We start from the raw sequence: 11,298 nt of genomic DNA, 5'->3' as shown, positions 1-11,298 counted from the left end.
TTTAAAAATTATTAAGTTAGTAGTCTTGTTTTTACATATGTAGTTCATTGTTAATATACTTAATGATATGTTTACTTATCATAGTATCATGTTAACTATATATATATCCATATATATGTCATCATATAGTTTTTACAAGTTTTAACGTTCGTGAATCACCGGTCAACTTGGGTGGTCAATTGTCTATATGAAACATATTACAATTAATCAAGTCTTAACAAGTTTGATTGCTTAACATGTTGGAAACATTTAATCATGTAAATATCAATCTCAATTAATATATATAAACATGGAAAAGTTCGGGTCACTACAGTACCTACCCGTTAAATAAATTTCGTCCCGAAATTTTAAGCTGTTGAAGGTGTTGACGAATCTTCTGGAAATAGATGCGGGTATTTCTTCTTCATCTGATCTTCACGCTCCCAGGTAAACTCGGGTCCTCTACGAGCATTCCATCGAACCTTAACAATTGGTATCTTGTTTTGCTTAAGTCTTTTAACCTCACGATCCATTATTTCGACGAGTTCTTCGATGAATTGAAGTTTTTCGTTGATTTGGATTTCATCTAACGAAATAGTGAGATCTTCTTTAGCAAAACATTTCTTCAAATTCGAGACGTGGAAAGTGTTATGTACAGCCGCGAGTTGTTGAAGTAACTCAAGTCGGTAAGCTACTGGTCCGACACGATCAATAATCTTGAATGGTCCAATATACCTTGGATTTAATTTCCCTCGTTTACCAAATCGAACAACGCCTTTCCAAGGTGCAACTTTAAGCATGACCATCTCTCCAATTTCAAATTCTATATCTTTTCTTTTAATGTCAGCGTAGCTCTTTTGTCGACTTTGGGCAGTTTTCAACCGTTGTTGAATTTGGATGATCTTCTTGGTAGTTTCTTGTATAATCTCCGGACCCGTAATCTGTCTATCCCCCACTTCACTTCAACAAATCGGAGACCTGCACTTTCTACCATAAAGTGCTTCAAACGGCGCCATCTCAATGCTTGAATGGTAGCTGTTGTTGTAGGAAAATTCTGCTAACGGTAGATGTCGATCCCAACTGTTTCCGAAATCAATAACACATGCTCGTAGCATGTCTTCAAGCGTTTGTATCGTCCTTTCGCTCTGCCCATCAGTTTGTGGATGATAGGCAGTACTCATGTCTAGACGAGTTCCTAATGCTTGCTGTAATGTCTGCCAGAATCTTGAAATAAATCTGCCATCCCTATCAGAGATAATAGAGATTGGTATTCCATGTCTGGAGACGACTTCCTTCAAATACAGTCGTGCTAACTTCTCCATCTTGTCATCTTCTCTTATTGGCAGGAAGTGTGCTGATTTGGTGAGACGATCAACTATATCCCAAATAGTATCAAAACCACTTGCAGTCCTTGGCAATTTAGTGATGAAATCCATGGTAATGTTTTCCCATTTCCATTCCGGGATTTCGGGTTGTTGAAGTAGACCTGATGGTTTCTGATGCTCAGCTTTGACCTTAGAACACGTCAAACATTCTCCTACGTATTTAGCAACATCGGCTTTCATACCCGACCACCAAAAATGTTTCTTGAGATCCTTGTACATCTTCCCCGTTCCAGGATGTATTGAGTATCTGGTTTTATGAGCTTCTCTAAGTACCATTTCTCTCATATCTCCAAATTTTGGTACCCAAATCCTTTCAGCCCTATACCGGGTTCCGTCTTCCCGAATATTAAGATGCTGCTCCGATCCTTTGGGTATTTCATCCTTTAAATTTCCTTCTTTTAAAACTCCTTGTTGCGCCTCCTTTATTTGAGTAGTAAGGTTATTATGAATCATTATATTCATAGATTTTACTCGAATGGGTTCTCTGTCCTTCCTGCTCAAGGCATCGGCTACCACATTTGCCTTTCCCGGGTGGTAACGAATCTCAAAGTCGTAATCATTCAACAATTCAATCCACCTACGCTGCCTCATATTCAGTTGTTTCTGATTAAATATGTGTTGAAGACTTTTGTGGTCGGTATATATAATACTTTTGACCCCATATAAGTAGTGCCTCCAAGTCTTTAATGCAAAAACAACCGCGCCTAATTCCAAATCATGCATCGTATAATTTTGCTCGTGAATCTTCAATTGTCTAGACGCATATGCAATCACCTTCGTTCGTTGCATTAATACACAACCGAGACCTTGCTTTGATGCGTCACAATAAATCACAAAATCATCATTCCCTTCAGGCAATGACAATATAGGTGCCGTAGTTAGCTTTTTCTTCAATAACTGAAACGCTTTCTCTTGTTCATCATTCCATTCAAATTTCTTCCCTTTATGCATTAATGCAGTCAAGGGTTTTGCTATTCTGGAAAAGTCTTGGATGAACCTTCTGTAGTAACCAGCTAGTCCTAAAAACTGGCGTATGTGTTTCGGAGTTTTCGGGGTTTCCCACTTTTCAACAGTTTCTATCTTTGCCGGATCCACCTTAATACCTTCTTTGTTCACTATGTGACCGAGGAATTGAACTTCTTCCAACCAAAATGCACACTTCGAAAACTTAGCGTACAATTCTTCCTTCCTCAATACTTCTAACACTTTTCTCAAATGTTCACCGTGTTCTTGGTCATTCGTTGAGTAAATAAGTATGTCATCAATGAAAACAATGACAAACTTGTCAAGGTATGGTCCACACACTCGGTTCATAAGGTCCATGAACACAGCTGGTGCATTAGTTAAACCAAACGGCATGACCATAAACTCGTAATGACCGTAACGTGTTCTGAAAGCAGTCTTTGGAATATCATCTTCTTTCACCCGCATTTGATGATACCCGGAACGTAAGTCAATCTTTGAATAAACAGACGAGCCTTGTAGTTGATCAAATAAGTCGTCGATTCTCGGTAGTGGGTAGCGGTTCTTGATGGTAAGTTTGTTCAACTCTCGGTAGTCGATACACAACCTGAATGTACCATCTTTCTTCTTGACAAACAAAACAGGAGCTCCCCACGGTGATGTGCTTGCTCGAATGAAACCACGCTCTAAAAGTTCTTGTAATTGGCTTTGCAGTTCTTTTATCTCGCTGGGTGCGAGTCTGTAAGGAGCACGAGCTATTGGTGCAGCTCCTGGTACAAGATCTATTTGAAATTCAATGGATCGATGTGGGGGTAATCCCGGTAATTCTTTCGGAAATACATCGGGAAATTCTTTTGCGACGGGAACATCATTGATGCTCTTTTCTTTAGTTTGTACTTTCTCGACGTGTGCTAGAACAGCATAGCAACCTTTTCTTATTAGTTTTTGTGCCTTCAAATTACTAATAAGATGTAGCTTCGTGTTGCCCTTTTCTCCGTACACCATTAAGGGTTTTCCTTTTTCTCGTATAATGCGAATTGCATTTTTGTAACAAACGATCTCTGCTTTCACTTCTTTCAACCAGTCCATACCGATTATCACATCAAAACTCCCTAACTCTACTGGTATCAAATCAATCTTAAATGTTTCGCTAACCAGTTTAATTTCTCGATTCCGACATATATTATCTGCTGAAATTAATTTACCATTTGCTAATTCGAGTAAAAATTTACTATCCAAAGGCGTCAATGGACAACTTAATTTAGCACAAAAATCTCTACTCATATAGCTTCTATCCGCACCCGAATCAAATAAAACGTAAGCAGATTTATTGTCAATAAGAAACGTACCCGTAACAAGCTCCGGGTCTTCCTGTGCCTCTGCCGCATTAATATTGAAAACTCTTCCGCGGCCTTGTCCATTCGTGTTCTCTTGGTTCGGGCAATTTCTAATAATGTGGCCCGGTTTTCCACATTTATAACAAACTACATTGGCATAACTTGCTCCGACACTACTTGCTCCGCCATTACTCGTTCCGACACCATTTGTTCCTTTCGTTCTATTAACCCCTGGTCCGTAGACATCACACTTCGCCGCGCTATGACCATTTCTTTTACACTTGTTGCAAAATTTGGTGCAGAACCCCGAGTGATACTTTTCACACCTTTGGCATAGCTGCTTCTGATTGTTGTTGTTGTTGTTGCGGTTATTATTGTTGTTAAGATGATTGTTGTGGTTGCTGTTGTTGTTGTTGTTGTTGGGCCGTTTGTTGTAGTTGCGATTGATGTTGCGATTGTTAGGATAGTTGTTGCGATTATTGTTATAATTGCTGTTGTTGTTGTATTGGTGATTCTTATCACCGTTTTCCTCCCACTTTCTTTTGACTTGCTTCACATTGGCCTCTTCAGCAGTCTGTTCTTTAATTCTTTCTTCAATCTGGTTCACTAGTTTGTGAGCCATTCTACATGCCTGTTGTATGGAGGCGGGCTCGTGTGAACTTATATCTTCTTGGATTCTTTCCGGTAATCCTTTCACAAACGCATCGATCTTCTCTTCCTCATCTTCGAATGCTCCCGGACACAATAGGCACAATTCTGTGAATCGTCTTTCGTACGTGGTAATATCAAATCCTTGGGTTCGTAACCCTCTAAGTTCTGTCTTGAGCTTATTGACCTCGGTTCTGGGACGGTACTTCTCGTTCATCAAGTGCTTGAATGCTGACCACGGTAGTGCGTACGCATCGTCTTGTCCCACTTGCTCTAGATAGGTATTCCACCATGTTAACGCAGAACCTGTGAAGGTATGCGTAGCATACTTTACTTTGTCCTCTTCAGTACACTTACTTATAGCAAACACCGATTTGACCTTCTCGGTCCACCGTTTCAATCCGATCGGTCCTTCGGTTCCATCAAATTCCAAAGGTTTGCAGGCAGTGAATTCTTTGTAGGTGCATCCTACACGATTTCCTGTACTGCTAGATCCAAGGTTATTGTTGGTATGTAGCGCAGCCTGTACTGCGGCTATGTTTGAAGCTAGAAAAGTACGGAATTCCTCTTCATTCATATTCACGGTGTGTCGAGTAGTCGGTGCCATTTCCTTCAAAATAGTCAAATGGAACAAGTTAATCATACAGAATATCAAGAGTAGTTAATAGTATTTCGTAGCATAATATGAACTCATTTATAAAAGCTTTTTCTTCATATTAGCTTTTTATAAGTTTAAATTCGGGTAGTACCTACCCGTTAAGTTCATACTTAGTAGCTAATATACAATTCAACTACTACAATTCTATATGAAAAACTGATTATAATAATATTTCGCGTTCAAACTTTTATACAATATTTTACAAACTTACAATACCGCTTATTTTACATAAAGCATGAAATATAGCACACAATAACTTTGATACAAGATAGTTGTGAAGATAATTCTAGCTAGTACACAAGTCGTTCAGCAAAGGCAATAAAGACACGTAATTCATACGTCCAGAAACAAGTCATGCATTCTGGTTTTACTAGGACTACTTCCCATCCTTGGTCTTGTGGAACATAACCGTTATGGCCGTTGATAAGACAGCGTGTTGTAACGTCGTCAAAGGGACGAGGGTTACGTAATGTCCAACAGTCCCGTAACAATCTAAAAACCTCATTTCTTACCCCAATTACCGACTCCGTCACTTGTGGGAACGTTTTGTTTAATAGTTGTAGGCCGATGTTCTTGTTCTCACTTTGGTGAGAAGCGAACATTACTAATTCGTAAGCATAACATGCTTCTTTATGTTGCATGTTAGCCGCTTTTTCTAAATCACGAAGTCCAATATTCGGATATATTGAGTCAAAATAATTTCTTAACCCATTGCGTAAAATAGCATTTGGGTTCCCCGCAATATATGCGTCAAAGTAAACACATCGTAACTTATGGATTTCCCAATGTGATATCCCCCATCTTTCGAACGAAAGCCTTTTATAAACCAAGGCATTCTTGGAACGTTCTTCGAATGTCTTACAAACTGATCTCGCCTTAAATAGTTGTGCCGAAGAATTCTGACCGACTCTAGACAAGATTTCATCAATCATGTCTCCGGGTAGGTCTCTTAAAATATTGGGTTGTCTATCCATTTTGTGTTTTTATACTGTAAAATAGACAAGAGTTAGATTCATAAAAAAAAATACTTATTAATACAAGCAATTTTTACATATATCATAAAGCATAAGCATACTATATTACATATATTACACCACACGAATACAACTATCTTATTCCGACTCGCTTGTTTCTTCTTCTTCGGTTTTGGTTCGTTTTGCCAAGTTTCTAGGGATATATGATGTTCCCCTAATACGAGCCGTCGTTATCCACATTGGTTTAGAAAAAACCTGGTGGTTTAGAGGTTCCCGAGTCATTATTACAACTTAAGGACTTCGGGGGTTGATGATACATATAAAGTTCATCGGGGTTGGAATTAGATTTCTCTATTTTTATGCCCTTTCCCTTATTATTTTCTTTTGCCCTTTTAAATTCAGTTGGGGTAATTTCTATAACATCATCGGAATTCTCGTCGGAATCCGATTCATCGGAGAATTGGTAATCCTCCCAATATTTTGCTTCCTTGGCGGAAACACCATTGACCATAATTAACCTTGGTCGGTTGGTTGAGGATTTTCTTTTACTTAACCGTTTTATTATTTCCCCCACCGGTTCTATTTCTTCATCCGGTTCCGATTCTTCTTCCGGTTCCGATTCTTCTTCCGGTTCCGACTCTTCTTCCGGTTCCTCTTCGGGAACTTGTGAATCAGTCCACGAATCATTCCAATTTACATTTGACTCTTCATTATTATTAGGTGAGTCAATGGGACTTGTTCTAGAGGTAGACATCTATCACATAATATCAAACGCGTTAAGAGATTAATATATCACATAATATTCACATGTTAAAAATATATAGTTTCCAACAAAATTTGTTAAGCAATCATTTTTCAAGTAAACACGGTCGAAGTCCAGACTCACTAATGCATCCTAACAAACTCGATAAGACACACTAATGCAAAATTCTGGTTCTCTAAGACCAACGCTCGGATACCAACTGAAATGTCCCGTTCTTATTGATTAAAAACGTTCCATATTAATTGATTTCGTTGCGAGGTTTTGACCTCTATATGAGACGTTTTTCAAAGACTGCATTCATTTTAAAACAAACCATAACCTTTATTTCATCAATAAAGGTTTAAAAAGCTTTACGTAGATTATCAAATAATGATAATCTAAAATATCCTGTTTACACACGACCATTACATAATGGTTTACAATACAAATATGTTACAACAAAATAAGTTTCTTGAATGCAGTTTTTACACAATATCATACAAGCATGGACTCCAAATCTCGTCCTTATTTAAGTATGCGACAGCGGAAGCTCTTAATAATCACCTGAGAATAAACATGCTTAAAACGTCAACAAAAATGTTGGTGAGTTATAGGTTTAACCTACATATATCAAATCATAATAATAGACCACAAGATTTCATATTTCAATACACATCCCATACATAGAGATAAAAATCATTCATATGGTGAACACCTGGTAACCGACATTAACAAGATGCATATATAAGAATATCCCCATCATTCCGAGACACCCTTCGGATATGATATAAATTTCGAAGTACTAAAGCATCCGGTACTTTGGATGGGGTTTGTTAAGCCCAATAGATCTATCTTTAGGATTCGCGTCAATTAGGGTGTCTGTTCCCTAATTCTTAGATTACCAGACTTAATAAAAAGGGGCATATTCGATTTCGATAATTCAACCATAGAATGTAGTTTCACGTACTTGTGTCTATTTTGTAAATCATTTATAAAACCTGCATGTATTCTCATCCCAAAAATATTAGATTTTAAAAGTGGGACTATAACTCACTTTCACAGATTTTTACTTCGTCGGGAAGTAAGACTTGGCCACTGGTTGATTCACGAACCTATAACAATATATACATATATATCAAAGTATGTTCAAAATATATTTACAACACTTTTAATATATTTTGATGTTTTAAGTTTATTAAGTCAGCTGTCCTCGTTAGTAACCTACAACTAGTTGTCCACAGTTAGATGTACAGAAATAAATCGATAAATATTATCTTGAATCAATCCACGACCCAGTGTATACGTATCTCAGTATTGATCACAACTCAAACTATATATATTTTGGAATCAACCTCAACCCTGTATAGCTAACTCCAACATTCACATATAGAGTGTCTATGGTTGTTCCGAAATATATATAGATGTGTCGACATGATAGGTCGAAACATTGTATACGTGTCTATGGTATCTCAAGATTACATAATATACAATACAAGTTGATTAAGTTATGGTTGGAATAGATTTGTTACCAATTTTCACGTAGCTAAAATGAGAAAAAATTATCCAATCTTGTTTTACCCATAACTTCTTCATTTTAAATCCGTTTTAAGTGAATCAAATTGCTATGGTTTCATATTGAACTCTATTTTATGAATCTAAACAGAAAAAGTATAGGTTTATAGTCGGAAAAATAAGTTACAAGTCATTTTTGTAAAGGTAGTCATTTCAGTCGAAAGAACGACGTCTAGATGACCATTTTAGAAAACATACTTCCACTTTGAGTTTAACCATAATTTTTGGATATAGTTTCATGTTCATAATAAAAATCATTTTCTCAGAATAACAACTTTTAAATCAAAGTTTATCATAGTTTTTAATTAACTAACCCAAAACAGCCCGCGGTGTTACTACGACGGCGTAAATCCGGTTTTACGGTGTTTTTCGTGTTTCCAGGTTTTAAATCATTAAGTTAGCATATCATATAGATATAGAACATGTGTTTAGTTTATTTTAAAAGTCAAGTTAGAAGGATTAACTTTTGTTTGCGAACAAGTTTAGAATTAACTAAACTATGTTCTAGTGATTACAAGTTTAAACCTTCGAATAAGATAGCTTTATATGTATGAATCGAATGATGTTATGAACATCATTACTACCTTAAGTTCCTTGTATAAACCTACTGGAAAAGAGAAAAATGGATCTAGCTTCAACGGATCCTCGGATGGCTCGAAGTTCTTGAAGCAGAATCATGACACGAAAACAAGTTCAAGTAAGATCATCACTTGAAATAAGATTGTTATAGTTGTAGAAATTGAACCAAAGTTTGAATATGATTATTACCTTGTATTAGAATGATAACCTACTGTAAGAAACAAAGATTTCTTGAGGTTGGATGATCACCTTACAAGATTGGAAGTGAGCTAGCAAACTTGAAAGTATTCTTGATTTTATGTAACTAGAACTTGTAGAATTTATGAAGAACACTTAGAACTTGAAGATAGAACTTGAGAGAGATCAATTAGATGAAGAAAATTGAAGAATAAAAGTGTTTGTAGGTGTTTTTGGTCGTTGGTGTATGGATTAGATATAAAGGATATGTAATTTTGTTTTCATGTAAATAAGTCATGAATGATTACTCATATTTTTGTAATTTTATGAGATATTTCATGCTAGTTGCCAAATGATGGTTCTCACATGTGTTAGGTGACTCACATGGGCTGCTAAGAGCTGATCATTGGAGTGTATATATGAAAGGACCCGTTCATATACATTATAAACGATTCACAATAGTTGATTACATCGCGAGGTATTTGACCTCTATATGATACGTTTTACAAATATTGCATTCGTTTTTAAAAGACAAACTTTCTTTACATCAAAAATTGACGGCATGCATACCATTTCATATTACATCCAACTATAATTGACTTAATATTAATCTTGATGAACTCAACGACTCGAATGCAACGTCTTTCAAAGTATGCCATGAATGACTCCAAGTAATATCCTTAAAATGAGCTAATGCACAGCGGAAGATTTCTTTAATACCTGAGAATAAACATGCTTTAAAGTGTCAACCAAAAGGTTGGTGAGTTCATAGGTTTATCATAACAATCATTTCAATATATTAATAGACCACAAGATTTCCGTTTATAAATATATGTACACTCGCAAGTGTATAAAAGTATTCTATAAGTTGTAGGAACCCGGTAACAAGCCTTAACGTTCATGTTTTACCCTCTGAAGTACACCAGATCAGGTGTGTTTAAAATAACCTCGAAGTACTAAAGCATCCCATAGTCAGGATGGGGTTTGTCAGGCCCAATAGATCTATCTTTAGGATTCGCGCCTACCGTACATAGACAAGTAGTTTAATGTTACCAAGCTAAGGGTATATTTCTGGTTTAAACCAACGTAGAATTAGTTTTAGTACTTGTGCCTATTTCGTAAAACATTTATAAAAACAGCGCATGTATTCTCAGTCCCAAAAATATATATAAAAGGGAGCAAATGAAACTCACCATACTGTATTTCGTAGTAAAAATACATAATACGTCATTTAACAAGTGCAAGGTTGGCCTCGGATTCACGAACCTATATTAATTATATATATTTATATGTTGGTCAATATTTGTCTAACAATTTTTGGTCAAGTCATAGTGTACCACAATCCTAATGCTCGAGACTAATCTACAAAAGTTAATATAAATTTCATTTGTCTTAAAATGATTTCCAAAAATTTTGTACATAATTAAATATAGTTAAATATCGTCATTTTATATTTTTAAATATTTACAAAATTTATTAGAGTAAATAATATTATAATTTATTTGTTAACACATAAAACTTTATATATATATATTTACTAAATGATAATAAAAATGACATTTTTTTTTATTATAACAATAATATTTTTATTTAAAATTATACTTTCAATAAATATATATTAATTTTAATGTTAATAATGATATTAAATTAATAGTTTAATCAAAATAATGATTTGATAATCTTTGATAAAAATATTATTTGTTTTAATTAATTTTTTTTATAATGATAATCATAATAATCATAATAATAATATTAATATTTTCATTAAAAATAATACTTTTATTAAAAATGATAATTTTTGTGTTAATGATAATAAAAATAATAAGTTGATAATTTTAACCATAATAATGATCAAAATGATAATTTAATAGTTTTTGATAAATAAATAAAAAATATTAATTATTTTTAAATAATAATAATCATAACAAATATAATAATATTTTGATAATAATTATAATAATAGTAATGATAATAATAATCAAATAATTTTAATGATGATTTTAATGACGTAGTAATAAAAATATTCATTTTTAATAATTAACACAAAAATTCAATTGATTATAACTTCAAATCCGTCCGTTGAATCCATTCGAAATCTAAATGAAAAGTTTATAGTTTTTCGCCACTTTTCCAAAAACATATATATCATATACCTTATCTTAACCGCAGAGGTAACTAATTCAGATTCTATCCTAAGATATATTTTGTGAAAAATAAATATAATAGCATGCATAATCCTAATTTCTCGAGCACTAGTCAGGGACACACTAAAAGTAAATAAAAG

Source organism: Rutidosis leptorrhynchoides, chromosome 3 (genome assembly GCF_046630445.1).
Source record: "Rutidosis leptorrhynchoides isolate AG116_Rl617_1_P2 chromosome 3, CSIRO_AGI_Rlap_v1, whole genome shotgun sequence".
Classification (NCBI taxonomy): domain Eukaryota; kingdom Viridiplantae; phylum Streptophyta; class Magnoliopsida; order Asterales; family Asteraceae; genus Rutidosis; species Rutidosis leptorrhynchoides.
Note: the sequence above shows the minus strand (reverse complement) of the source record.